Source organism: Perognathus longimembris, chromosome 21 (assembly GCF_023159225.1).
Source record: "Perognathus longimembris pacificus isolate PPM17 chromosome 21, ASM2315922v1, whole genome shotgun sequence".
Taxonomy (NCBI): domain Eukaryota; kingdom Metazoa; phylum Chordata; class Mammalia; order Rodentia; family Heteromyidae; genus Perognathus; species Perognathus longimembris.
The window spans coordinates 16,652,309-16,678,014 of record NC_063181.1 but is presented as its reverse complement, the minus strand read 5'-3'; the positions used below and the strand labels follow the sequence as shown (position 1 = coordinate 16,678,014).

The following is a 25,706-nucleotide window of genomic DNA, read 5'->3' as shown; positions in this document are numbered from 1 at the left end:
CAACTGAAAATCATGGACCCTAAAGATGGTGGCTTCCACTAATCCATATTAGATTCGGTGTAGTTTGCAGACTGAGCATAGTTTAGATAAATAAGTTAATTTTGCGATATTTTGTATGGGAGACAGAAATACTAGATTTAAGAAAGTGTCTACTATTTATGAACTTTGTGTCACTGGGGAAAAAATCACATAATCCTTATGAACCCATTTTTTTTTATTGTGACATCCTGGGAATAACAAATCTTGGCTGAATTTTTGCCGGGATATTATGGCAATAAGGAAAAACTGTATTTTATTTCCAAAACATCAGGACTATAGTAGGTCTACATGAATATACGTGCTATTATCTGAGAAAACAAAAATAAAATGTGTGATTCCTCTGTAGTGACTTATCTCTATGAAATATGTTACAACAAGAGAAATGGTATAAGATAATAAAGAGTTAAGAGACCACACTTTAGAGCTGTACAGGGGCCATATAGTAACCATTTTTACTTTCCAGGAGTCAGTTTGTAGATGTGGGGACTTGGGGTAAATGATTGTCTTATTATTCCCTTTACCTATTGGATGAAAGAGAAATAGTAGTACCTACAGAAATAATATCTACAGAATTTCTGTAAGCATTAAATAAGTGGATTCTTACAGAACCTTGAAACGGTGTTGGACACAGAATCTACAGAGTAAATTCTGCTGATTTTAGCAATCTCTGATAACATATTTCAGAATGCTTCACTCTGCACAAAAAAGCCAGAGCAATAGCTGCATTTCTTTTAAAATGTATTCAAGAAATGATGCCAATGGGGTTCTCTAGGAAGCAGATCTTGTTGCAGGTTTATAGGGCGTGTCTTAGGAGACACTGCCAATGGAAGTGGGGATGGAGTGGAGGAGGAAGCAGGATTCGGAAGAGAAGGCATTGAATTAGCACATGAGAAGGACAGCTGACCAACAGGGAGCTTTGTGTTGAGCATGGAGATCATGCCTTTAGTCAGTTATTAAAGTGGGTAGCTGTGGGAAGGGTAGGCTTTATTTGCTTATTTATGTATATTTTAGCTGACACATAATCATTATATGTATTGATGTGTTGCAGAATGCTATTTTGATGTAAGTGTACAATATAAATGATCAGATCAGAGTAACAGGCTTTTCTTTTGCCGCAGACACATTATTTCTCTGTGTTAGGAAGACACAAAATCCTATCATCTAACTATTTTGAAATATAAGATACATTCATGTAAAATGTAGCTACTACATTTACTACTGCTGTGCTACAGAGCTTTAAAATCTAGTCTACCTTTCTAATGATACTTTGCTATTTTACTTTCTTTATACTGCAATGGAGTGTGTATGTGGGCCCCCCATTCTTAGATTCGGGGAATCATTCTATTCTTGTCTTTATTTCTATGAGATTTTTTTTTTTTTTTTAGCATCCACATGTAACTGAGAACATGTCACAATTGTCCTTCTGTACCTGGCTGATTTCCCTCAACATAATATCTTCTAGGCTCTTGCGAATTCTGAACAAGGATGTTGGGCAATTCCAGGAAGATACACAGCTCTGTAGTTGGGGCAACAGAATCTTCCTTGAAGAGTACTTGGACAGCACATTATCTTTGTCTCTTACATAAATATTCCTTCCATTTCAAAACATCATTTTGAGTCATCTGAAATCCTGAATATATGGTTTGTTTGCTCAATTAGCCCCTCAGCTGCCGGATAGAAAGTTTGTGTTTTAATTCATCTTTGCCTCCCAAGTACCTAAGATTCCATCCAATACCAGGAGGTGATTAAGACGTGCTGCAATGGGAATCAGTGAATGAATGAAGGGAAGTTGGTTGAGAACATAAAGAAAAATTCAGAGATAGGATTAGCAAGTGTAAGTTACGACGATACAGACCAGCTTGGCTTCAAAAAAGAATTAATTTATGGTTCCAAGCAACTGAGGGATGAGGGAGATAATGCTTAAAATACTTGAACTTGTGAAGAACGGCTTAAAACTGATTTCATCCATGTACTTAAAACTAAGCTCAAAGTAGAATTTGATCTCCAGGTTTAGAGCTGTTTCACAAGATAATCACCTGACCAGGAATTAAGTGTAACTTAGAGTTATCTATAATAATTCTGCCCACTCAAAATTTTGGGATAAAAATTCCTGTCACAAATTTTACTTTTATACCTTCAGAAGTAGTACACTATAGAAAAACAACCAGGATTATTTTGCTTTGAGGCTTTCAAAGATATTTCAGATTTTTGTTTGGATGCAGCTCACTTATTGATTATGTATTTATTTTTAGTGCTAAGAATATTAAAATATTTTTAAAGCATTTTAAAGCCATTGTTTGTATTCATGTGAACTAGGCTGACACTTATCAAGAGAATGAGAACAAGTACTTGGAAGTTTGTCAATATTATATGTTGGGGTTTGGACACCCCCTTTCTCCCCCCACGGGGAGAATGGTAACCACAAACTCTATGAAAGAGCACTCAGCCTGGCCCTCCGCCAGCGGAAGGCCAAAGGCGTGCTCACATGGGCAAGCGCTAAGTTGAGGAAGGGTTGCTGAAGCCTCCCCTCCCCCCAGTCCCCCCACATGTTACCAAGGGCGGAGGCGAAAAGGAAGGCATCAGGGACACGCTGCGGTGGTGGGAAGCGTCTCAAAGACTTTAATATGGAAGGGCACTTATATGGAAGTAATGGCGGGAAAGAAAGGGGGTTGGCCAAAGGGCCAGTCATAGGCTAGGGGTCACGTTCATCAAGTGACATCACGAAACTTCCCTTTGTGGGCGGGACAACCCCATCATGGTGGCACGCACGTGTTCACCTCCCAAGGGGTGGAGGCCAGAAGGTGGGAGGGACTTCCATTGTCCCAAGGCTGGTGGAAGGGCAGCCTTCCCCAGGCCATAATAATCCCCAACAATTATATGGTTTTAATTAAAATGCTGTTGAAAAATTGTACATTTTAATATAATCGACTGTTTCCCAAGGTGTCATCAGAAAGATCTTGTGCTGCATTAAAAGGAGTTATTGTGTGTGTGTATGTGTGTGTGTGTGTGTGTGTGTGTGTGTGTGTGTGTGTGTGTGTTTGTATTTGTGTTTGTTTCCCCCCCCCAAGAGAACAGGCAGTGCTTGCTTGCCAGGATTTTGGCTATCTTCCACACCCTTCTGTGCAGAAGTAAATTTTGCCTTGGTTATTCAACCCTTTGTTTTTGTGTCTTCAGCTGTAACCCCAGTTGTTCTTGGGGAGCATATTTATAACAATATGGGGGCTCATCCAGGATCTTTCCATCTGGGAGATGTGCTCAGATTCTCTTTTTCTTGAATGAGACACATCCCTCTACTTTGCTACAGAGGCCCTGGGATATGAGTTGAGGGTGAGTGGTCCTCTTGGATTGGAGAGCCATCTTGGGCCTGAATTAGGGGGAAAGGAGCCCCAGCAAGTACCACCATGAACAAGCAATTTCATGCATGAAGCAAGGCAACAAGGACTACTGGCCCAGATCCTGCCACAAGAGTTTCCAGTCAGGAGATCATATCCGGATCTGGATTTGGAGTGGACAAAGACTTGAGACTTAAGCCTTAAGATTTAGGAGGGACCATCAGGCATTGCTCACTACTGAGACAGCAAGTGTGCACAACTAAGGAAGGATGAACCCAGCTCTCAAGGAAGAAAGATGAATTGTGTCTTCAAATCTTGCCAACACAAACATAACATTAAGGAGACTGTGATAGGTATGTTGTTTTCTCTCTACATAAGCAACCCATTCTTATCCTTATTATCCAGACTTCCTTTCCTATTATTATTGAAGTTGATGTTTGTATTGTAATACCCCATAGGGATCTTGACCACTCCCTCTCTTGGATCAGAAAAGGGTAGCTGGGTGGGTGGTGTTTGTTCTCTCTCCAAAGTAACCCTCTTAGGTTGGTCATAAATAACTACAGAGCCATTCATCCTAAAGTGATATGGATTGAAAACACAAAAACGAGAAAACAGGAAATCATTGTAAAGAGGGAGAATTTGGATGTGGGGGCGGGGAGAGTTTGGGGGAAGCCAAGTCATTTCTAAGCTACCATTTTTGTGTGTTCTGAAATTGATAATGAAGAAGCAAATGCCTGGTTGGATGGGATTACATATTCTGGTCCCATTTCAAGCAGAAGTCAGTATTACTCAAGTGCAGCAAGAAGGTTAGAGCCTTAAATTGGTTGACAAGCTTGTCACTAGTTTCCCGAGAGACTGAAGCCACTTCAGTCAATCAGGCCTCAGTCTGAAAGTTCTAACTATGGCTCTTGCTGTTCTAGGTAAAGGGAAGGGTTAGATTCCTGGGAGACATATTCCAGTACAGTAATAGCTGAGCTGAGTAAGTCTGATTGAAGTGTTTCTAGGGCAGATGTGTGGTGGTATCATGGTAGACATTCACTTGAAACTCTTACCATGAAATCGAGTGGAATTTGCGTTCTAGTTGAATTGGCCATAAGTTTTCACCTTGGCATTCTGAACTCTCTGCCACCCAACCAAGCAAGGACAAAGATAAGATTGTATCTCCCCTGATCGGTCATCTGACCTCCAGGTTTGTGTCTATCATAGCCAACAGAGATTTGTCCATTAAAATGGCAAGGCAGTAAAGGGAATTGTAGAATAATTAAGTTCCACTAGTGAGATGGGAAAGATGGATGACAGCTGAGGGAGATAGTCAAATAATATTAGGAGTTAAAAAAAGATAGAAAATACAAAGAGGAGGGCATTGTGAGAAAAGCAGTGTTTTCTAAGTCGGTTTCTTCCTTTCTGTGTGAATCTCGTGAGAATGATTTTTCTCAAAAGTTCCTGCTTTGTCCTGGTGGCTTGGCTCTTGTTGATTATCCTATTCTGCAAGACAGTATCAACAAGTAAAGAGCAGCAGATGATGTAAATAATTAAGACACACCTCTGGTTTTTCAAGAAAATAACAGAGGCTGTGAGTAATGAAGACTGTTAATGTTATCTCAAACTCTTTTGATGGTCACTATATAAATACACTACACCTTATCCCCAAACTAGCCAGTCCTGAGCCAATTGTGAATATGAGCTTGGCCAATTCAAGCAAAGGGGTGGGACCTGCTGATATAGGGCTAAAAAGGGAGCAGCCAGCCCACTCTGTGTGCTTGCCTGACTGGATTTTGGCTAATAGCACAGAAGTAAAATATTCTTTGCTGATTAAAAAAGAAATCAATCACTTTCTTGTTAGAAGTTTCAGGTTATCTGATATGTAGAGAAAGCAATCTTTGCCTCAAAGGTAATTGAACATGTTCAAACAGGTATTTTTTTCCCCATTATTTTCAGCAGTAGCTAAGCATGTTAAAACTTTTACTGAACTCATCTGTAAGGATGGGAGATGTATGTATTTTGTATTTTAGAAAAACCTTTAATAATGATGAAAATCCATCACATGATGGTATCTAAAGTATCAGAATCAAAATATTCAGAAAAATTCAACTTATACCTGAGATCTTGCTCTCTGTTACACACACACACACACACACACACACACACACATCCACACACCACCACCACCACCCCCACACCCCCCACATCACCCTTTCCATACCTTTGTTCCTATGCCCCTACAATGGATCACAGTTTAATCAAGACTCAAGAATATAGGAGATTTTAATTTTAATTATTTAGATTCCTAGCAGAAAGTCATTATTATATTCAGATACTGCAAACTTAATATTTGAAGATCCCATACTGTCACTCATATTACATAACTCTAATATTGGCTGAGAATTAGAAAAGGAAGTCTCTGATCCTTCACTATTTACATCTTCCATGAAATATAAGGTATGACGACCCTCAGTGACTCTGCTTTACACATATGTGGTCAGAGCTTACACTTGTGACATTGGATCCCCTCCAAAAGTGTATATGCGGCAGACCGAGGAGCGCGGTAGCGATTCCTGGGTCCGCGGAGTTCGGGTTCTCCCTGCGCGTTTCGGGCGGGAGGCCAGGAATGCTGACCCAGGTTGTAAACTGAATGCTGTTCACATGGGAAACCTTTCAGATCCTTCTGCCCCTGACCCCTCAAAACTGCGAGGCTTCTGGGGATTCACTGTTGCCTCCTGTCCTGATCACATGTCAGCAAGGTCTCAAACAGGCTGAGCCACATCCTTGATGAGCACCTGGGCTTTGTGGCGTTTTCCTGCACCACTGACTAGAACATGCACAGCACCACAGGGACTTGGGCTGTGGGAGATGCTGGCACTGCTGTCCCCAGGAATGGGCCCCACTACAGTGCAGGTGGCAGGCAAGAAGGGCTGCTCAGTGCTGCATTCCCTGGATGAGAATGAACTGGAAGAGCAGTTTGTGAAGGGACATGGTCCAGGGGGCCAAACCACCAACAAAACCAGCAACTGTGTGGTGCTGAAGCACTTGTCCTTCAGCATCGTGGTCAAGTGCCACCAGACAAGATCTGTTGATCCAAACAGAAAGCTAGCTCGGAAAATCCTACAAGAAAAAGTGGATGTTTTCTACAATGGTGAAAAGAGCCTTGTTCACAAAGAAAAACGAGCGGCAGAGAAGAACAAGCAAGAAAGGAAAAAAGAGCAAAGGAAACTCTAGAAAAAAAGAAATTACTGAAAGAACTAAGGGAATCAAGTGAAAATGTCACTGAGAAAAGAATTGCCAATTTGGACTGAATCCATGAGAAGTTTCCACAGAGAAGTGGCCAGGCCCATCTCCCAGTGGGTGTACACTTAAAGCAAGCATCCACACGGACAGACAGCAGACAATGTCAGCTCATTCTCTCAAGAATAAAACAATCGGACTGGGATTATGGCTTAGTGACAAAGTGCTTGCCTACCGTGCATGAAGTGGCACTGTGGCTCAAGGGGCAAAATGAGCAAAAGAAGCTTAGGGACAATGCACAGGCGTGAGTTCAAGCCTCAAGACTTGGCGAAGGGGAAGGGGTGACTAAAACTCGAGAGCTAGGGGTCATGGCAGAGCACCTGCTTTGCAAAGTGAGGCTCTGTTCAGATCCCACTATGACAAAATTTACAACAAATAAAACTTTTAAACACACAAAAAAAACCGAAAGTGTATATGCTTCATTACCTTCCTACCCTGTGTTTATGACCGTTTCACTGAAACAAAACATAAGCTTACATCTATAGTATTCCTTTACAATGAACCTCTGGTTGTTATAAAAGCCTGCAATAACTACCTCTAAATTAAAATGCCAGTTGGTCTTTAAAAAAATAGGATATATTAGGAAGCAAATTCTAAATTAGTTAAGATTTCCTCTGTTTATTGATAGATTATTGAGTTAGATCATCTAAGTTACCTTCCCTCCCTTTTATTATGATTGAGGCAAAACAAAATTTTCCCTGGGTAATAGATGACCTAGTGGAGTCTTATTTATTTACATATTTAACAGGAAATCATTGTAAAGAGGGAGAATTTGGATGTGGGGGCGGGGAGAGTTGGGGGAGCCAAGCCATTTCTAAGCTACCATTTTTGTGTGTGAACCTATTTCATTTCCAGGAAACAGCACTTTTAAATAATTTTAGTCTCCTCACAAATCAGGAACTTTGGTTGCAAAGAAACCCATTCTGTCTCATTTACACAGAAGAATGTATTTGAAGGATTGCAGGTAGCTCACAGAAGTGCACAGATGTTGAAAATATGTGGGAAAGAAGAGATCACAGTCATGACAGCATACCCAACTACCAGGAGTAGCCTGCATGGGACATCTGGTAAGATCGTAACTACTCTTTGGACATACTGCTACTCAATGGGATTCTGCTCACCTGACACGTGCTACCATGTTACTGGGTTCTTCACTCCATCCCTGTTACTGCTGACCAGTTCATCTTTTTCATCATCTGTTATCTTAAGGTTCAACATCTGTGATCGCTCTTAACAACTGGATGTCCAGCATAGTACAGGAGGTAAGAGGTGTGAAGGAGGAGGCAGAACTCAAGATAAGATTCTTATCCTTAGCTTTCACAGACTCTATTCTCCACCTTGAGATTGCACATTGGGATTGGATTTCTATACCATGAAAACAAACACTGGCAATTGGCCACTATTGAGTTCTTCTTCATAGGAAATTTCAGAAATCATAATAAAGCACAGATTTGCTGAGATATAATACCCTTGTAATCAGTTCTGGTGCTAATATTGGTCCTAACAGTCCACTTAAAGCTGCAGTATCAAAAAGAGTGTTGACAAAGGTAATAATTATAGAGGGGGAATATACTTAGTACACTTGTTATTGTGAGTTAACAAACCCCATGAAGGTAGTTTCTAAATACTGAGAATTGATCATTCCATAAATGAATTATCCTTCATCATTTGTATTTCTCTGGGGCTGTCATTAACCTAGTAATTTTCTTCCTGGAATTGCTTTTATCATAGGAAGGCAATTTAGAACAGGAAGAAAAGTTAAATTTCATGTTGTGCAGATGTTGCTCCATTTTATTACTGGTTAGGGATAAAACTTTGGCCACAAGTTGAAACTGTAAGTTTTACTCCCCCTTATTTCTTTAAATTTTTGGTAGATAAATAATACCTAATAAACATTTATTGGATGATTTCTTTATGCACAGAAATGTGGTCTGAGGTTGTCTTATTTTCCCTTTTTCTACTTGCAAATCTTTACTTTTGCATCTGCTTATTGACTTCTCTCTCTCTCTCTTTAAATATATGTTTTAAGTTTGGTAATTTTGGGTGGAATAATACAAATATGAAAATGACTGTGTTTTATTTGAGTCACAAATGACCTATGGCAAAACAACTTTACCAACAGATGATCTGATGAATATCTGAGGCACTGAATTCAGCACCACTGGGATATGAAAATGATAAAAATCAGATCCACACACATTTTGATGCTTAAAGAATATTGAAACAATTCTTTATGATGAACTATGAGCAAAGCCAACGCTGGAGAGACAGGAAGCTCAAATCAATGCACCTCATAATTCTGCATCAAATCGGTCAGTCCATGGTCCTTGCAATCATTTTGTGTATTGCTTTTGGCTCATAGATGTATGAGAGCTATTAGGATTTTATATTTCTTTTTTTTAAATGAAAGTCAACATATAATAGTTTGGAGCTTTTCTCCCGTGCTTTGATAGTTGGTAAAAGTCTTTTCACAAGGGTAGCTTTCCCTAAGTAATCAAGGCACATGATTTGATAATTGATGCACAGGAAGTACTTTAATGAATTATTGAAGCACTTGGCTCAGGTATGTGTCTCCCAGGGCCAGAATACAGAATTACAGCTTAGCAATTAGACCGTCAATGTTCCTTACCCAGTTGACCATAATTAAAATAATTTTATTCTTGGTTTGATACTGGGAATTAAAAACTCATACCTCAGTTACCTGGTAAAAGGTTTTCGAGGCTAATGGTTTGAGACAAGAGGGTTTTAAAATGTCAACCTGTGCTCATCTTCTAAATATAGAATGCCTCAATCATTCATGTCTGATTAAAGTTGTATTTGACTAATTGGTAATGACTTTTCAATTAGGTAAAAGCATATTTTATTTAGAAATTACATCTATTTACATTGATTTTTTTTCTCCTCTTCAGGATATGTGGGTCAGTATCCACTTTTATCTAACTGCCACAGCTCCCAGGTAGCTTTGCAAGGGTAACTGACAGTCTGTTCCCAAACACAGGATGACAAAATAGACCATGCTTTGGAGAAAGTCATCACATCAAATATTATTTTGGAAGAATGTGTAGGAGATTTCTTAGTCCAAATAAGGACATCCATGAAGCGTTATCTGAGCGTGAATAAATGGTGATCTTTTCTGGCCATTTTAAACTCAAAAGTTTAACCAGGAGGAAAACTTATAATTACACTCATTTTTACCAATTTCTCTTTCATGCCAATGACTGCAGAAGTTAAGAAAGGATCATGCTGAATGAAGTGGGGGTGAATGAATATTGAAGGCAGCCTTCTGCTATGTACCTGGTGGAAAAACACGATAGAGAGCCTCTCCAGTTCATTTGGGGTGTTGGGAGAGAGAAGACAGCTGTTTTCTGTTATTAGCTTTACTAAATAACACAGGTACCTTCGATTCTTGAAGAAATATTGGTCCCAAGACTTCATGGTCAGGTAGAAGTTGATCCTCTATTTTCCCAGAAGAACTGGGTGAGTTGGTATGTTTAATTGGTCCACGGGACGGGGGAGGGGGGACAGGAGGTGAGTGGGGCGGCATGCTAGGCTTCCTTAAGAAATGAGGTGACTTCTCTTTAAGGCCCTATTTTTAGAACTATGATATATATTCATGGAGGCAAGTCAATGTGGAAGAGTCATGATCAGTTCGGCCTGTTTCCCATTTCTAGAACCATGGTTATAATGCTGTCTCTCAGCATTTACATCATATTCATGTCTTGACAATCGGAGTGCATTTAGTTTATTTCTCCTCTAATGATTCTTAGGAATAAGCCTGACACCAAGTTATGTTTCTCAAAACATAGGATAAGATCACACTACTCAACTACCTCCTGTGGTTTTATTTAAAGAAAAGTATATCATATATGGACTTCATATTCTATATTGTATTTTTTATTTTAATTTTAACAATAACTCCCCACAGAGCCAGGACTCCATTCAAAGCAAATCAATTGTCTGCTTGTTACTGCTGCTGTTTGTTTGTTTGATTGTGTTTAAAGGCAGGATTCCACTATATAGCCCAGGGTGGTCTCAAATCTTAGATCCTCTTGTCTCAGTCTCCTGAGCAACAGGATTACAGGTGTGGATCATCATGCCAGTCCAAGTTTTTCATCTTGGTCTGGATTTCACTCCCCAGCTCTGCTTATGTTTTTGCTTGTGTCTCAGGTGGCTTCTTTCAAAATCTCCCAGTGCTTCAAGGTCTAAAAAAAGTGACAACTCCAGCTGGGTTTTTTTTTTTTTGTTGTTGTTGTTTATGAAAAGTAGATACTCTCATAGATCATTATTTCCCCCCTCTAACCTTTTTATCTTTGGTCAATTGTGGGGCTTGAACTCTGGGCCTGGACACCGTCCCTGAGCTCGTCAGCTCAAAGCTAGCCCTCTATCAGTTGAGCCATAGCACCACTTCTGGTTTTCTGGTGGTTAATTGGAGATAAGAGTCTCACAGACATCCCTGCCTGGGATGGCTTTGAACTGCAATTCTCAGATTCAGCCTCCTGAGTAGTTAGGAGGCATGAGCCACCAGTGCCTGGAAACTCTAACTTTTAAAAATTGTTATTATTAAGTAGTTATACAAAGCAGTTACCATAAGTCGAGTTTATGGGTACAGTGCTTCTTGATCAATGTCACCCCTTCCTTTATTCTCCGGTTTTCCCCTTCTCGACCTTATCCACAAGTTACATAGTTCAGTTTTTACATTGTCACAAATTATTTTGTGAGCAAGTAGTGCTTTTCTCTCTTGCTCATTTTGCTTTAAATTCCATCCCCCATTACCAAAAGAAAAGCCCTTATTACATACTGAGAGATGAGAATGTAGCCTAGGTTGTTTCTTGATCAGTGTGAGCTTGGTAAGCAGCGGGAATCCGCCTTACTTCTCTCCTATCATTGCTTTCAAACACTTTTTGTCAGCTTATCTTTCTCGGTTCTTGGGTGACATCTTGAGTAGGCCCCAGAGCTTAGTTACAGAATAATTCACCCAGGAAAAGTTTTGTTTTTGGAAATGGGAAAAAAACTATTTCTATTATAATATAATTTTCACCCTCTCTCACTCTCAATACAGATCTCACTTGTGAGAAGAACTGGAACACTTGAGAAATAAGCTGTGACAAGGATAGAGGACTTCATCTTTCCCCTTTCTTCTTTTTGCTCCTGTAGGTATTAGTAAATTACTTACTTAATTTTTTTATTATCCTTAAATGATTGTACAAAGGGATTTCAATTCAACGTATCAGTTTGCATGCATTATGCATCTTGATGGATTCACTCATTTCACCAATTTTGAGGCTGTCTTTATAATCTCAGAATGTTACAGATGATCAGACTATGCGAGGAGTTGTGTCCTTCAGCATTTGGTTCTGCAGGGTGGGATTCAAATTCCAGTCAGGGTTAGTAGCCTTCTTCCAGAGAAAGAATGATGACCTAAAGTCCCACTAGTGACAATGCCTGGTGCTAATTCCAGTGGGACTGCAGTGTGGACAGTGGGGATCTTACAAAGGCAAAGAGGCAGAGGAGGAGAGCCAGGAGACCAACACTTCATTATTGTAAATGTGGTTATAGAGGTTGATTTCATTTACTCCATTTGATAGCTCTTACCATCTAGACCACAATCAAATCAGGGAGGAGAAAAGATATCTTTCCTAAGCTAGATATTGGTGGATGGTAATGCAAGTTACGCTGGAGGCTGAGATCTAGAGAATGATAGTTGGAAACCAGCTGAGGTAGAAAAGTCCATGCAATTCCATCTTCCCAATAACCAGCAAAAGACAGGACTGGAGACATGAATCCTGTGGTACAGTACCATTTGAACAAGTGTGGAATCCTGAGTTCAAAACACGAGTGCTGCCAAAAGACAAACAACAAAAAAGATGCCTTCTCTAGTACCCCTTCATTTTGAGGCTGTTTGGTATTTACTAAGATCAGTGTCTCCACAATAACCAAAGTTCCAATTTCTCCCTTAAATTATGAATTTCTTCCAAACTGTCAACACAAGCTTTCCAGGATTATTCAGAAGAGAAAATATTGGGTACTTAACAACGTGAGTTAGGGAAAACTTGTATAAAACTGCACTCTGCATCCAAATTTGAGTCTGATTGTGTGCTCACAGTTATTCTTTTACTAACCCAGAAGAACTACCCTGTCCTGTGGGTGATATTCTAAGCTCCCTGTCTATCTCTCTGTCTCCTTGGCTGGAGTGATTGGGGCAGGAATGGCCATGTTCAAAGCAGGGACTAGTGAAGTCCTTGGGTTTTTTTTGGTACTGTGGGAATTGCTGTCCTCTCTCTCTCTCTGACCACGTGGAGATCAAACACTTGTGAAAATAGCTCTCCTGGTTAGCAGAAACTCATGGCTTGGAAAGACAAATCAAGACAAGAGCAGGGGGGAGAGAGAGAGAGAGAGAGAGAGAGAGAGAGAGAGAGAGAGAGAGAGAGAGAGAGAGAGAGAGAGAGAGAGAGAGAGAGATAGATAGATAGATTGGATTATATATACCCATTAAGTGGTCAGTTTAGGCCGCCTAATCCAGGGCATAAATTATATACTAGAAGTGCTCAGGGAAGAGTCCAGAGTGGTTCTACTCGGCAAATACAAAGGATTTGGAGAGAAAATTTGGAACCTTGCACCCGCATGTCACTTTGCAACTTAGAAAGAAAATAGTGGTGATTTAAGTTTTATCACAGACGCAGCTTATTAAATCAAGGTTTGTGTCTGGTAGAGACAATAACAAGTGTTAAACCCAAAAGATCATTAGAGGCTAGTGCTGAGATGGTCCCATTTGAAACATCTTTGCATGTGAGTAATAGAGGGAATGCAAATGGGTGGCACTGTGGAACAAGTTTATTTCTGTTTTAAATCCCCAGTTCAGCCATGTTGAGGCTCTGGGAGTGAATGATCACCTTCCTGCAATCACCACACGGTGTTCTTTGAAGCAGGTAGATTTCTTTTTTCCTTTTGTTTGTGTTAGCATTATTGATCTTGTATTATAGAGAAATAACTGTTTGGAGAGTAGAGTCAGATAGATCTAGACATGAATCGTGGTTCTGCCACCTAGTGTTTCATCAAATAGCCCAAAGTCTAAAGATATAATCTCCCCAAGATTACAAATTAGTCAGTGGTCACACTGGGCTTCTAGTCTGAAACTCCTCTCACCCCTGGGGGAGGTACAAGTTCCAGGCTGTCCCACGCAGCTCTGGCTGCTTGATGAAGAGCCATGACCTGTAAATAGAAATATATCTCCCGCAGTTCTGGAGGCTGGAAGTCTGAGGTCAATGGCAGAGGCAGAGGGCTTGCTCTGGGAATTTGTTGGTTGGTAAATAATTCAAAGCAAAGTCATTCTGAATCAGCCAGAGCCAGATTCAGTCTTTTTTAGTTGTTGTCAGTTGCCAAGCCTGTACTTTTCCCTTTTCCAATGGTTTCCTTTTCCCTGGGAAAGCCATCTGCTTGTTTTCCTTGCTTTTCTTTCCCTTCTTTTCTTTTTTTCCTCTCTTCTTCCTGTCCTTCTCCTTCCCTAACTATTGTACATCCACTACAGCCTCTAAGCTTGACAACAGGTGTCCATTATAGACAGATGAACCTAGGATTTTGGACTGGTAGCTGCTTTATGCACCAATAATTACTCTAAGCTACCTTGAGAATCTCTGTGGTCTATTTTTCTCTGTGTTGGTGTCATGAGTAACAGTGACATGGCACACTTTTCAGAGGAATTTTTTGTCAGTCATCTATTCACTTATAAATATCAAACATATGGTTTGGTGGTTTTGTAATCAAGACTTATTTCATAGTTTTTTTACTTAGGACACTTTGGGAACACAATATTATCTGTTGTTCATTACCATGAGTATAAGAGTGAAAACCTCATTTGGAAAACGTATTTTGATCTTTTGTCAATGCTGTACTCACTGCCTTACATATGAAACTGTAACCCCTCTGTACATCACTTTAACAATGAAGAAATGAAAAAATTAACCTTGTTATCCAGCAGGTGGCAGTCTAGCTCTAAAAAAGGTTAAGCAAACTGCTGTTTGGAATATCTTAGGATCCCTTTCCCTTTTAAAAGCAATAGAAGTCCCATTCTGGGTTAGATTTCTACAATTATTCTAAATTTAAAAAGAAAACATTTTTGCTAAAGATTTTATTGGTAGGTTGTGTTTTTGCTTCCAGTTATTTTCATGTTTTCTCAAGAAAGTTTAGCTCTGGTTGTATTCTGAATTTGTTTATCCCTGCCATGTTGAAAGTTTAAAAACACCAGAAAGCCTTTAGAAAATAATTCCCTTGAGTATTTTGGCATATGGATTAATTCTAGTGATATTTAAGATCCTATACGTAATTCATGATATTATGTTAGTTAATATAAAATTATTTGGGCTACTAAGTGACTTCAATTGAGAACATGGTCTTCCTGTGTAATTTACTTGCTTGTATGTATGCTCCAGATACATGTATAATTATAGGACACTGCCATTCAAAGAGTTATTTCAGTCTTCCAGAATTACAGCTTATTTTTGAATTCAGCAGAATTAGCATTTTGCAGGACTGGGTTTCTTTAATTTAGAGTCTTAGGTTTTAATTGTCTGTAACTTCCAGGGAATTTCTTAGATAAAACTGGTAGAATGTATTAATCAGACCAAAATGTCTGATCAGATCAATGCATCAGAACAGATCAATATGTCTGAGATGCCAAAAAAGCTGTTCCCTGGAAGTGCCTAGTTAACTATATTAGATATCAAGAAACAAAGTTCATAAGTATATCATCAAGTTTGAAATCCACTTCAAGGATATCTCTCTTATTTTTAATTCTCTGAACAGTCAATGGATAGTGAAATAATTACAATTAATGGATAGCTGAAAATTGTGTTATTCTAATTCAATTGTATATAAATATATATTTGGACTCTTTTGGTATATTTTCTCCTTCTGGAGACAAGAAGAATCTTAGAACTGAGGGTTCTAGCCCTAGTACTCAATTTATTTACAGGTAACTATTGTAGCTTCTTTTTCCTACATGTTCTCTGATAATATTGTTGTGGTTCTGAGCACTGTTTTTTTTTTTAACTGGGACATCTCTTTACTGCTACTAAGATTCCATATTTATAGATGGAAAATATATTTTGTTTCTTCTTATTGTCCTATAATTTTCTCTCTCTTAGGTCCCATGTTAGACACATAGAAAGGGAAGGTGATGTGAAGAGTAGTACTTGTAACCAAATACTACAAAAATGACCTGCAAGTAAGTTTATAGACTGATGTTTTGAATCATGACAAGAAAAGAAGGCAGTACATATTCAGTGCAAACACAGTTTTTCTTTTCTGAGCATTTTTGCTCAGTGATGGTTGGTGGAGCCGGTGACGGTGCATGGATGTAGAATTCATGGACAGCAGAGGGCCAACTGTGAAAACATACAGTTGCAATCTAGACCTTGGCTTCTTAGAAATAAATTCTCAATACACTGCTCATTCAAATTCAGTCAACTCAAGAATCAAATTCCATGTTGGGATTATTTTCCTTTCTAAACTGCTGTGCTCACATTTCTTCCATTCTCCTTCTCACCCAACATTCCATCCCCATACTGGAAGAGTTACCATCGAGGATGTAGTATATTGTGTGAGTAATCTAGAGATGGTTTAGAGAGTATGTGACAATATATACAGGCCACGCAAAGAACCTTGGTACTTTTAGTTGAAGACCAGGTGCTCTCTATTGTCCCATAATTTTAGAGTTTGGATGGTCCCCTCCTCACAACAGAAAGTCCTTGGGGCCAAAAAAGCAGTGCTTAGTGGAAGCATTATACTTTTCACAATTGAGTTTTGTAAAATCTACATTACTATTATTATTATAGTTGTAGAGCCTGCTTTCTTAGGATGGCAATTATTTTTCTTTCCTTCTTTGATGTTCTTTCTAGGTCTTTTCTTCTGTGGTTGGAATTTATGCTCTTAGGACTGACCAATGGATGGCTATTTTTAATGAGGAGGATGGATGTGTGGATTTGATGCTATCTGCCCTCAGCCTAGTAGAGCAGGATGGGCCATGGGCTGTGGTACAGCCCCACAGGGACACAGGCAGCCACACAGCTCTCAGGAGGGTCTCTACATACAAACCCAGCCCTCTCTGTTGTTTCTAAGGTATATTTATCAAGGTAGAAGGCTGACACAAAACTCACTAGTTTGCTAGCTTGATTTATAACTTCTAAATATGTGGACTTGTACCACCTGGGCCTTCATTTATACTCTTGCTCTAGTCCTTGAATATGTTTGGGTCAAACCTGCTGCTGGCTCAGGAAACGATACGCTAGGGTATAGTGGAGTTCAGTGACAAATAAAAAAGAGCTATATTCATGCCCACTTATATTATCACTGTAGATTTGCAACCCACTCCTCATGCTAGAATTCTTTTCTATGAGATGATTTCTATTATGCCATGTGAAATTTAATTACACATGGACCTTTATTACAATGTGAACATTCAATGTGTAAAGCCGTGTTAAGCAATGGAAAAAAAATACTTAGCAAGCCTGTGTTCTTCACTAACATTTCAATTTATAGAGCTGGTAAGGGACAGGTTGTGGGGAAGGAAAGCGATATATCATGGGGTCTGATGTTGACGTGGGGGAGGTGTAGTACTCCAACTTTCCTTTGCTGCTCACAGCACTCTTTCTGGTAGCTTCCTTCTGCATCCACACCTTTTTGTTGTCTGGCTTGTGATAGAACCACTTTTTCTGTCATTTATGTAGTTACTTTCCCCTTCACTTTATGCCATTCCTCCCCTTGCTACTTGTTTAGGAGGCCATAGGTAGGTTTGGTAATTAATCTTCATAGCCTGGAAGACTGTGCTTCATGAATCTCCTGCCCCGATTCACCTGCCTGTTCCTATAAGAGATAAGTATCTCCAGAAGACACACGTGGGCAGAGACTTTGTCTTCCATTTTAGTGTCTTCAGATGGGAGCACGAGACACCATGCAGGAGAAAGACATAAAAGCAACACATCGTAGACGTCCACAACAGAAGAAAGTTAAAGCTGAAAAAAAAAATGCTCTCAAGGTCACTTAGGGATGCGAAGTTCCACCTGAAGGAGTCGTCTCCATTTCATAGCCAGCATGAAGCCTCGTCTCCTGGCAGGTGGCCCGAGGCTCTGCCTTTCCCTCCAATTATGTGGTGTCACCTCCCTCTCTAGGGTTCATTGTGGCAAATTTTACTGGTACGTCAAGCTACAGAAACATGTCTTTCTATAGAAAAACATTCATTTTAATATATATTAGACTCGCCCCAGAAAAAAAGGAAGAAAGGAAGGAAAAAGGGAGGAAGAAAGAAGGAAAGGAGGAAGGAAGGAGGGAGGACGGGAAGGAGGGTTAAAAAAAGGAAAGAAGGAACTATTATCTCTGCTACTTGGTGTCATATCTGCTGATTTTCACAATGGAGCTCATCAAGCCCATGTCTCCATGGAAAAGCCTCATTTAAGCTTCTTCTGGAACCAAATACATAATCCAAACAGCAAAGGATATTATCACAGATAGACTTATCAAAGAATATAACTTGTCCACCACTCATCTTTATTTACATTAAGAGGCATATATGCATGGCTATGTTATTATTTAAATTTATTTTTGTTCTAATTTTGTTAGAGAATTGAGATTGAGAATGGCCTGCTTGGGGAAATTTTTCTTTGGCCATGTGTATCATGCTTGTTTCTGGGCACAATGTTTTGTGCTGTCACATGTCAGCCTAAGTACACTCCACCTAACGCAGAACACATCAACATAGAATCAGAGCCAGGTTTTGTATCTTCCTGCCTTGGATTACATATCAGTATCTTCTTTCTTTAGAAATAATAGTTGAAACCACTTGACAAGGTAGAGCACCATGTCTTACAATATCTTTCTTTAGCAAGGGTTAACATCCTTTGTAAAGTTTTCTTTTTTTTTTAAATTAACTTGATTTTCATTCACAATGTAGATCATCTTCTTTCCTTCCTGCCACAGAACAAAGTCCTTTGTTAATCTCTTCTTTACTTTCTACAACTCCCTTGTAAGTCTCTATGCTCTTACAGTCTGGACCATGGGTAGCACTCCACCTGTTCTATGCTTAGTCTGGCCACAGTATTTTTCTTATTAGTGCATGTCCTTTGTTGAACAATGGTGATCTCTTCTCCAAATACATACTGACTTCTCTGGCTTCTGTTTTTCCATCTAATAAATAGTGATTGTCTGGCAGGTATGAACACAAGGTGTTAGTGATGTAGTATTGAATAAAATGAATAAAACAGTCCCTTTGCCATTTTAGAGTTTCCATGGTAGTATTCCGTTTAGCAATGATTAAGGAAAACAAAAGAAAAATTAAATTGAGAAGGGAAATAAAGGAGATAGCAAGTACGGGGCAGAAATATTAGCAATGAAGCCTCCAGTGAGAAAAATAAGGCTGAAAATACCCAGGATAAAGATGTAGACTCCTGCCTGCTGAGACAGAAGATGAATTGTTATAGAATTCCAGGGGATTCTGCTAACTTTTGCCATGCTCTGATATGATGCTATCTCTGGGAGAGTAAAGGTTGATGAGCTGGTACTGGGCTGGCAGCTGGGACAAGATTTTCCTGGACTTATAGGAGTTGGGTTATTTTAGATAAGACTTAAAGAAGGTGGGAAAACCAGAAACAAATCTAGAATAATTATAACAGAATACAGAACATACAAAACAGTCTATGCAAGAAGGAACATACCTAGTCAAGTTACATGCTGGGAGTGGGGAAGGAACAGGTAAGTAGGCCTTAGGTATTAAGAGAGACAGCTAGACTCAAGATAACAGCTTGGGAAGCAGAACAAAATAGGTAATGGCTGAAAGAACAGGTAAGAAAAATAGTAATCAATTGAAATCTGAGTATGTGAACCCCATGATTCTTCAGTACACAGGGAGCCACTGTTAGGTCTCCTGTAGCACAGTTTTATTGGTTGCTGTTGCATAGTACTGGAGATCAAGAGGTGATTATCTTCTTTTTCCCAAGGTGTTTGGGATAAGGAATTCAAAGTAATGATCACATGAGACGTTATCAAACCAAGATGAGGTTAAGTAGAAAAGTCATAGTGAGGTTTGGGTAGAGAGGAACAGGAGTTCCACGGATCTCATAATCCTGAGTGACTGATGTAAATGGGTAAAATCTCCACGGTGGAAGAAGAGCGCATATCTTTCAAATAGCAAAACGCACCAGACCTCTTATGAAAGTGTGGCACAATAAAAGATGTTCAAAAACTAGAGATTAGAAAGAGGATTTTTTTCCCCCTGAGGCTTGAACTCAGGGCCTGGGCACTGTCTTTGAGCTCTTTTGCTCTTGGCTAGCACTCTACCACTTGAGCCATAGCTCCACACCAAGCCACTTCCTGGCTTGATCTGTGATTTAGTTGGAGATAAGGGTGTCATAGACTTTCCTGCCTGGGCTGGCTTCAGACTTTGATCCTCAGATTTCAGCCTCCTGAGTAGCTAGGATTACAGGCGCGAGTCACCAGTGCCCAGCCAGAAAGAGGAGTTCTTAAGGCCCCTAATTTTTTTCAGAAACCTAGATATTTAAAGAGATGAGGAGAAACCCAAAGCGATCAGGGGAACACCAAGCTATAATAGCTAGGATTGCTAATTTGGTAATCGTGTGGTGGAATATTATTATATTAAAGAAAAGAGAAGATCTTTGGGATAATGCCTTCTGGGCGAGGGAGGAAATAAATAGGCATTTCTGATGGGCAGACTCTGACAAAGGAAAATAGGGAGTTTCGGCCCCCTTGTGAGTGTTGATTGGCAGATGTGAATCCCTTCGCAGACCAGGCCAAGGGCGGGCAGAATCCAGTGAAAGGGAGATGTTTTCTTAACAGAGGGTTGGGTACTTACCACATCTCTGCCTTTGTGACATTTTATTTTGCATTAATTATAAATCTTCAGTGGGCTTTCATTCTGGGATTTGGAGGAGGCTGATCTCGTTCAATATTTTGATTAGTTTTTCGACACTGAAGCCATGTGCCCTCCTTCATTCTCACCCACTTGTAGATTAGGACACTATTTAGTAGTGTGACCATATTTTTTTTCCTAAACACTTTGTCCTTTTGCGGTTGTCAAATATTGACCTAGATCTTGTTATAAACAGTCCCGGAGCTGGCATTGTTGACATTTTCCTTCATTAGTAAGTAATGGAAGGCTGACATTTCCAACCCATCAGCTCTAGTTTGGTTTAATGATGGGAACACAGTATGGGGATGAGACAATCTGTTTCCTTTTCTGCTCTTATTATCATAGACTCACTATGAAACATTAATCGACAAAATACTTCCTTTAACGGGTGCTGACATTTTTTTCATCAAAGGGAAGGAAAATTATTGATTAACCTTAGGCTTTAAAGTCTGAAAGGAAGAAAGAAGCCATTGATTAGGGTCCTGTGGGATTATTGATTTAAGCAGATACGGAATGTCTACATGAGTGAGTGGAGATATTAATTTGAGTTTTGATTTTGCCTCTGATTAGTTCTGCTAGTTACTTAATCTTTTTGATTCTTTTTATTTGTCAAAGTAGGAAAAAAACCACACTATCTACTTTACTACCAAAAGATCTTTGTAAGTTGGACAATGAAGTCTTTCACGTGTAACAGCTAGTAGTTTTCATATGACATTTTAATATGACAGGATTAATCAAGTAGATTATTTGATCAGATTAATGGACGGTTTTCTGGAATAATGCAAAGGTAGGATCTGTTGTTGAAGTTGTGAAGAGCCAATCTAGTTCATTGTCATGGACCTCTGCTCTTGGTGAAATGGATGAATATGAATTCCGATCTAATTTCCCATAAATTCTGGATTTTTTTGGTTGGACATTGAAATCAATGAGGCAAAAATTATGACAGCTTTATGCATTGTTTTAATTTTTTTTTGGATGAACGTGGCACAAGTTCTGGAAGTAATTGCTTGAAGGTTGATGAAAAGTTTGTGACAGTAGTGACTTGATTTAATGTATAAACAATATCTCATACACCACTCAGTGATAGGCTTTATTCTATTTAAGCATGAGTAAGAAATTTTGTTAGATAATAAGCACTAACTTTTACTCAGCGGCATCAATGTTTATTTATTTATTTATTTATACTAAGGCAGAGTTCCACTATGTGCCCAAGATGGGCTAGAACCTTTTCTGTATCCCAGACTGGCCTCAATGTCACAATCCTCCTGCCTCTGCTTCTCAAAAACTGAGCTTACAGATGGGAACTACTATGCCTAGCTCTTATAGAAAGTCAACAAATGTTTTACTGTCTCCCTCAGAATATAGGAAAACACTATAAGAAAAATTTGGAAGGAATTCTACTTTTATTCAATAGTAACATGAAGCTCTGACAGACAAATAGCATTCAGTTAATTTTAGTAAGTATAAGCTGCACCCATTCTGGACTGTAGAACCAGCTCACAAGCATTCCATATTTCCAACAACTTGGATTGACAGTAGGTCCTGGTTATTGTTACCCACACCCTGAGATACTTCTAAGTTAAGTAATGAATGGGAAAAAGTCAAGGGAGAACACAAGGCCATGAGTTCAAGTCCCAGTATTGAACAGCATGAAAAATAAAACAAGCAAACAAACAAAAATCCTCTAAAACCATCCCACAAACTCTAATAAAAAAATATGTTCCTGGAATGCATCCAATCTGATTCACTTCAGTTCAGTCCAAACCATGTTTTTATTGCCACACAATAATGCGAAACACAAATACCACTTTCTCTAATAACCTAGAAACAGTTGTTTCCCCCCTTCCTAAAAACCAGATATATTTATAAATGTATTTTTTTTCAGTGTTCAAAGTTACACACGAGATTTTCTTTTGTTTTGTTCTTCAGATTACTGAACGTTTGGATTTTCAGTTCAAAAAGCAGGAGGATTTTGAATTCTTTGGATTGAATAACACACTACAAGTACAGTTTCTATCACACACTAGGATTATCTATGCATTGTACTTCAACTGAATGCTTGAGAAATAATACATGCTTATAAACTGTAATACTTTGATTAATTCAATTAAACCCAATGATTAACAACTAAATACTGATCAGCTTTGACTCACTTCTACAGGATTTTCAGTTTAAATAAAACCCCCTCTACTGTAATCAAGTCTGTCACTGAAAATTTAAATAATAGCAAAGTAAATGAGAGCATTCAGGTATTGTACTTTGGGACATTTGATACACTCATTGCACAAAGATGATTTTGCATATGTATTTTATGAAATGTCCTGGGGTTCGCAATACACTTATTTATTCTTTTTTAGTTCTCTTCTTGTGACTGAAAACTGAATAGTCCCGCTCCCTCCCTCTTGAAACATGAAAGACTATGAGAGAGGTACACCATATTCATTGTGTGTATCTTAAAGCCTTACATCTAGAGAAGCAAGTTTTCGCCTAAAGCATGTCTGTTTATGAGAACACTCCGGTTACTGGCGTGGTAATGGAATTGCTGATATCCTGCTCAGAGCATGTGAGTAACCATTCTTTTATTATTAGGAAGGCAAATGCAGTTTTTAAGATCAAAGTGGACACCTCTGGAAGCTACATTTAACACGAAAGACTCAAGTGTCCACATTCCTCAGAATCAAGGGGAGTTAAAGTGGAGAGGCAGTAATATTCAATAGACTCATGCAATTTTTGACAGGAAAGCAGCCATCTTTAAAAAATGGGTGACAGGAACAAGTGGTAATCTCATTCTGAAAGTGACCAATCCTGTCAGCACCCCATTTAAGCCAGGTGCTTGCTGGTGAGGTAGCCTGAGCCTGACAAAAACATTTACTGTCACTTCAGGCTCTGAGAAGACTTACAATATTGCTCCTGGAGAGCCCTCTGGTAGTATTTTGATCCCACTGTTTGGGGGAAGCTGAGCCCCACTCTGCTATCACAGTGGAAGTGAAGGAAAAGCCCATTACAATCAGTCACTATCACAGTGTTTGTGGAGCCTCCATAGATGAATTCTCACCCTTAATACATGATTACCTGTCGTGATAGTGCAGGGCTGTTGATGCTGCCCCAGCCGACAGAAAATGAGCATTGTCCCGTGTTTAGGGTCTTTTATATCCCCCTCCCCTCTTCACGTTTTAATTTTTTAAATACTAAAACAATTTTTTTCTTTATTCTAAATAATCATTTCTTAATTTGGTAAGTTAAAATGTGTCTATTTATGTTGTACCCATTTTGAAATACCTGCACATGGTAGACTGGCTAAAAAAGTAAATGAACACACTCAATGCCTCCTCTACTGATTACGCATCTCACTTTAACCTTCTCTGCCAAGGTTTTCTTTTTTAAGTCTATTTATCTTGAAGTAGCTGTAAAAGGGTTTAAATTCTACATGTCAGTTTGTGAGTACAAAGAAGCTTGATCACTGTTACTCTATTATCATCATTTCCCCCTCTCTCCCAACCCCATTTCTCCCCTCAATTTACTGAGTTCCAATGTTAAGTATGTGCACTGAATATTATGAGTGTGTCTACTCACCTGTCCTCTCTTCACGAGTTTATCCCCTTCCCTTGGCCTTGCACCCCTCTCCTACAACACATGTTCCACCTGCCTATGATTCATTTTCTTAGACTGTAGTTATTCAAAGGATTTACACCATTGGAGTCCTCCTCAGATAAATTTGGTATATACCTTATACTATATCTATAAAGTATATGTCACATGTGTTATACTCTACTTAATATATTTGTGTATATTTGCATATACATGCATATATTTGCATATGCATTTGTAATTTTGATTGAACTTTCACCTATGAGAGAAAAACCTGTCCTCTGTCTCTCTGTGTGTTTGACTTACTTCACTTAGCATGCTTCTCCCCCCTGCCCCCCCCCCCCAGATTTTTACATGATTATTTTGGGGAAAGTCTAGGGACCAAATCAGTTGGGCCACTTTAAATTTTTTTTAGATACTCCTTTATTTAGATGCCTAAAAAAACTTTTGAATATTCATGATCTTTTGGTCAATTCCTGTGGGGGAGTTAAAAGGTGCTTCCTATGTTCCCAGTAATTTGAGAGTCAGAGGCACTCTAACTAGAAATTCTGGCTAGTTGATGAGGGTACTTCATCTTGCAAAAGCAATGATTTCCCTCCCATTTTTATCTACCTAAAGACCTCTGAAACCCCATCTGCTTCTCCCTTGAGTTTCTGTTTGTATAGACAGAATTGGAGGAGACATGTTTCTGAGGATTATTAAATGTTTGTTAGAATTTAAATAAAATGTAAGTATCACAAAAGTGGCTTTTGTATGCAGTGGCTTCTCTCCTGCAAACTCCCATGGCTTGCATTTGATGATGGAAAGACAATATATTGGTTTTAATGCAGCTTAAACAGGCTCTTAACACAAACATTTGTCTCATACTAATAAAAATATAATAACTGTAAAGTTGTACAGATTTTAATGAGATCAAATATGGCTATATGTATAATAGACAATCTCTGAGCTAGCTGTTGAACAATTTCACTGTTCACCATTAGTGATCTCAATATCGAGTTGTCAAATTAGGGTTATTTCTGTCTTCATTTTTCTTGAGATGCAAAATTCTCATGCCCTCTGTGAAATAAAAGGGACTTCATTTTGTAGAAATCAATCGGATTATTGTAAGTGTGTGTGTGTGTGTGTGTGTGTGTGTGTGTGTGTGTGTGTGTGTGTCTATGCCAGCATTGGGACTTGAACTCAGGGCCTCTTAACTTGGCTTTTTCACTTGAGGATGGCACCCTACCATTTGAACAATTCTCCCACTTCTGTCTTTTTGCTGGCTAATTGGAGATGAGTCTCATGGATTTTTCTGCTTGGTCCGGCTTTAAATTGTGGTCTTCATTTCTCAACCCTCTTGAGTAGCCAGAAGTACAGGTTTGAATGCCTACCATCTGGCAGGTAAACTCTTTAACTAGTACTTAAATTAGGCATAGAGCTATCAAAAGGTTATTTACTTTGTGTATATTGAATGAATTTTCTACTTGTAACTTATGGAAACATTCAGGTACACTGACTTTTATTTTAATTAGACAAATTCTAGTAGGGATTATAGATTAAAATCAATTTTC

At 39.0% G+C, this 25,706-nt stretch overlaps 1 protein-coding gene and 1 pseudogene across 1 annotated transcript in view; one reads left to right on the top strand and one right to left on the bottom strand.

The window, feature by feature from the left end:
* Galntl6 (polypeptide N-acetylgalactosaminyltransferase like 6) overlaps positions 1–25,706 on the bottom strand; it is an 837,540-nt gene that overhangs the window by 120,847 nt on the left and 690,987 nt on the right. The gene's annotated exons all lie outside the window — the stretch shown is intronic.
* Positions 6,114–6,902, top strand: LOC125339544 (annotated as a pseudogene).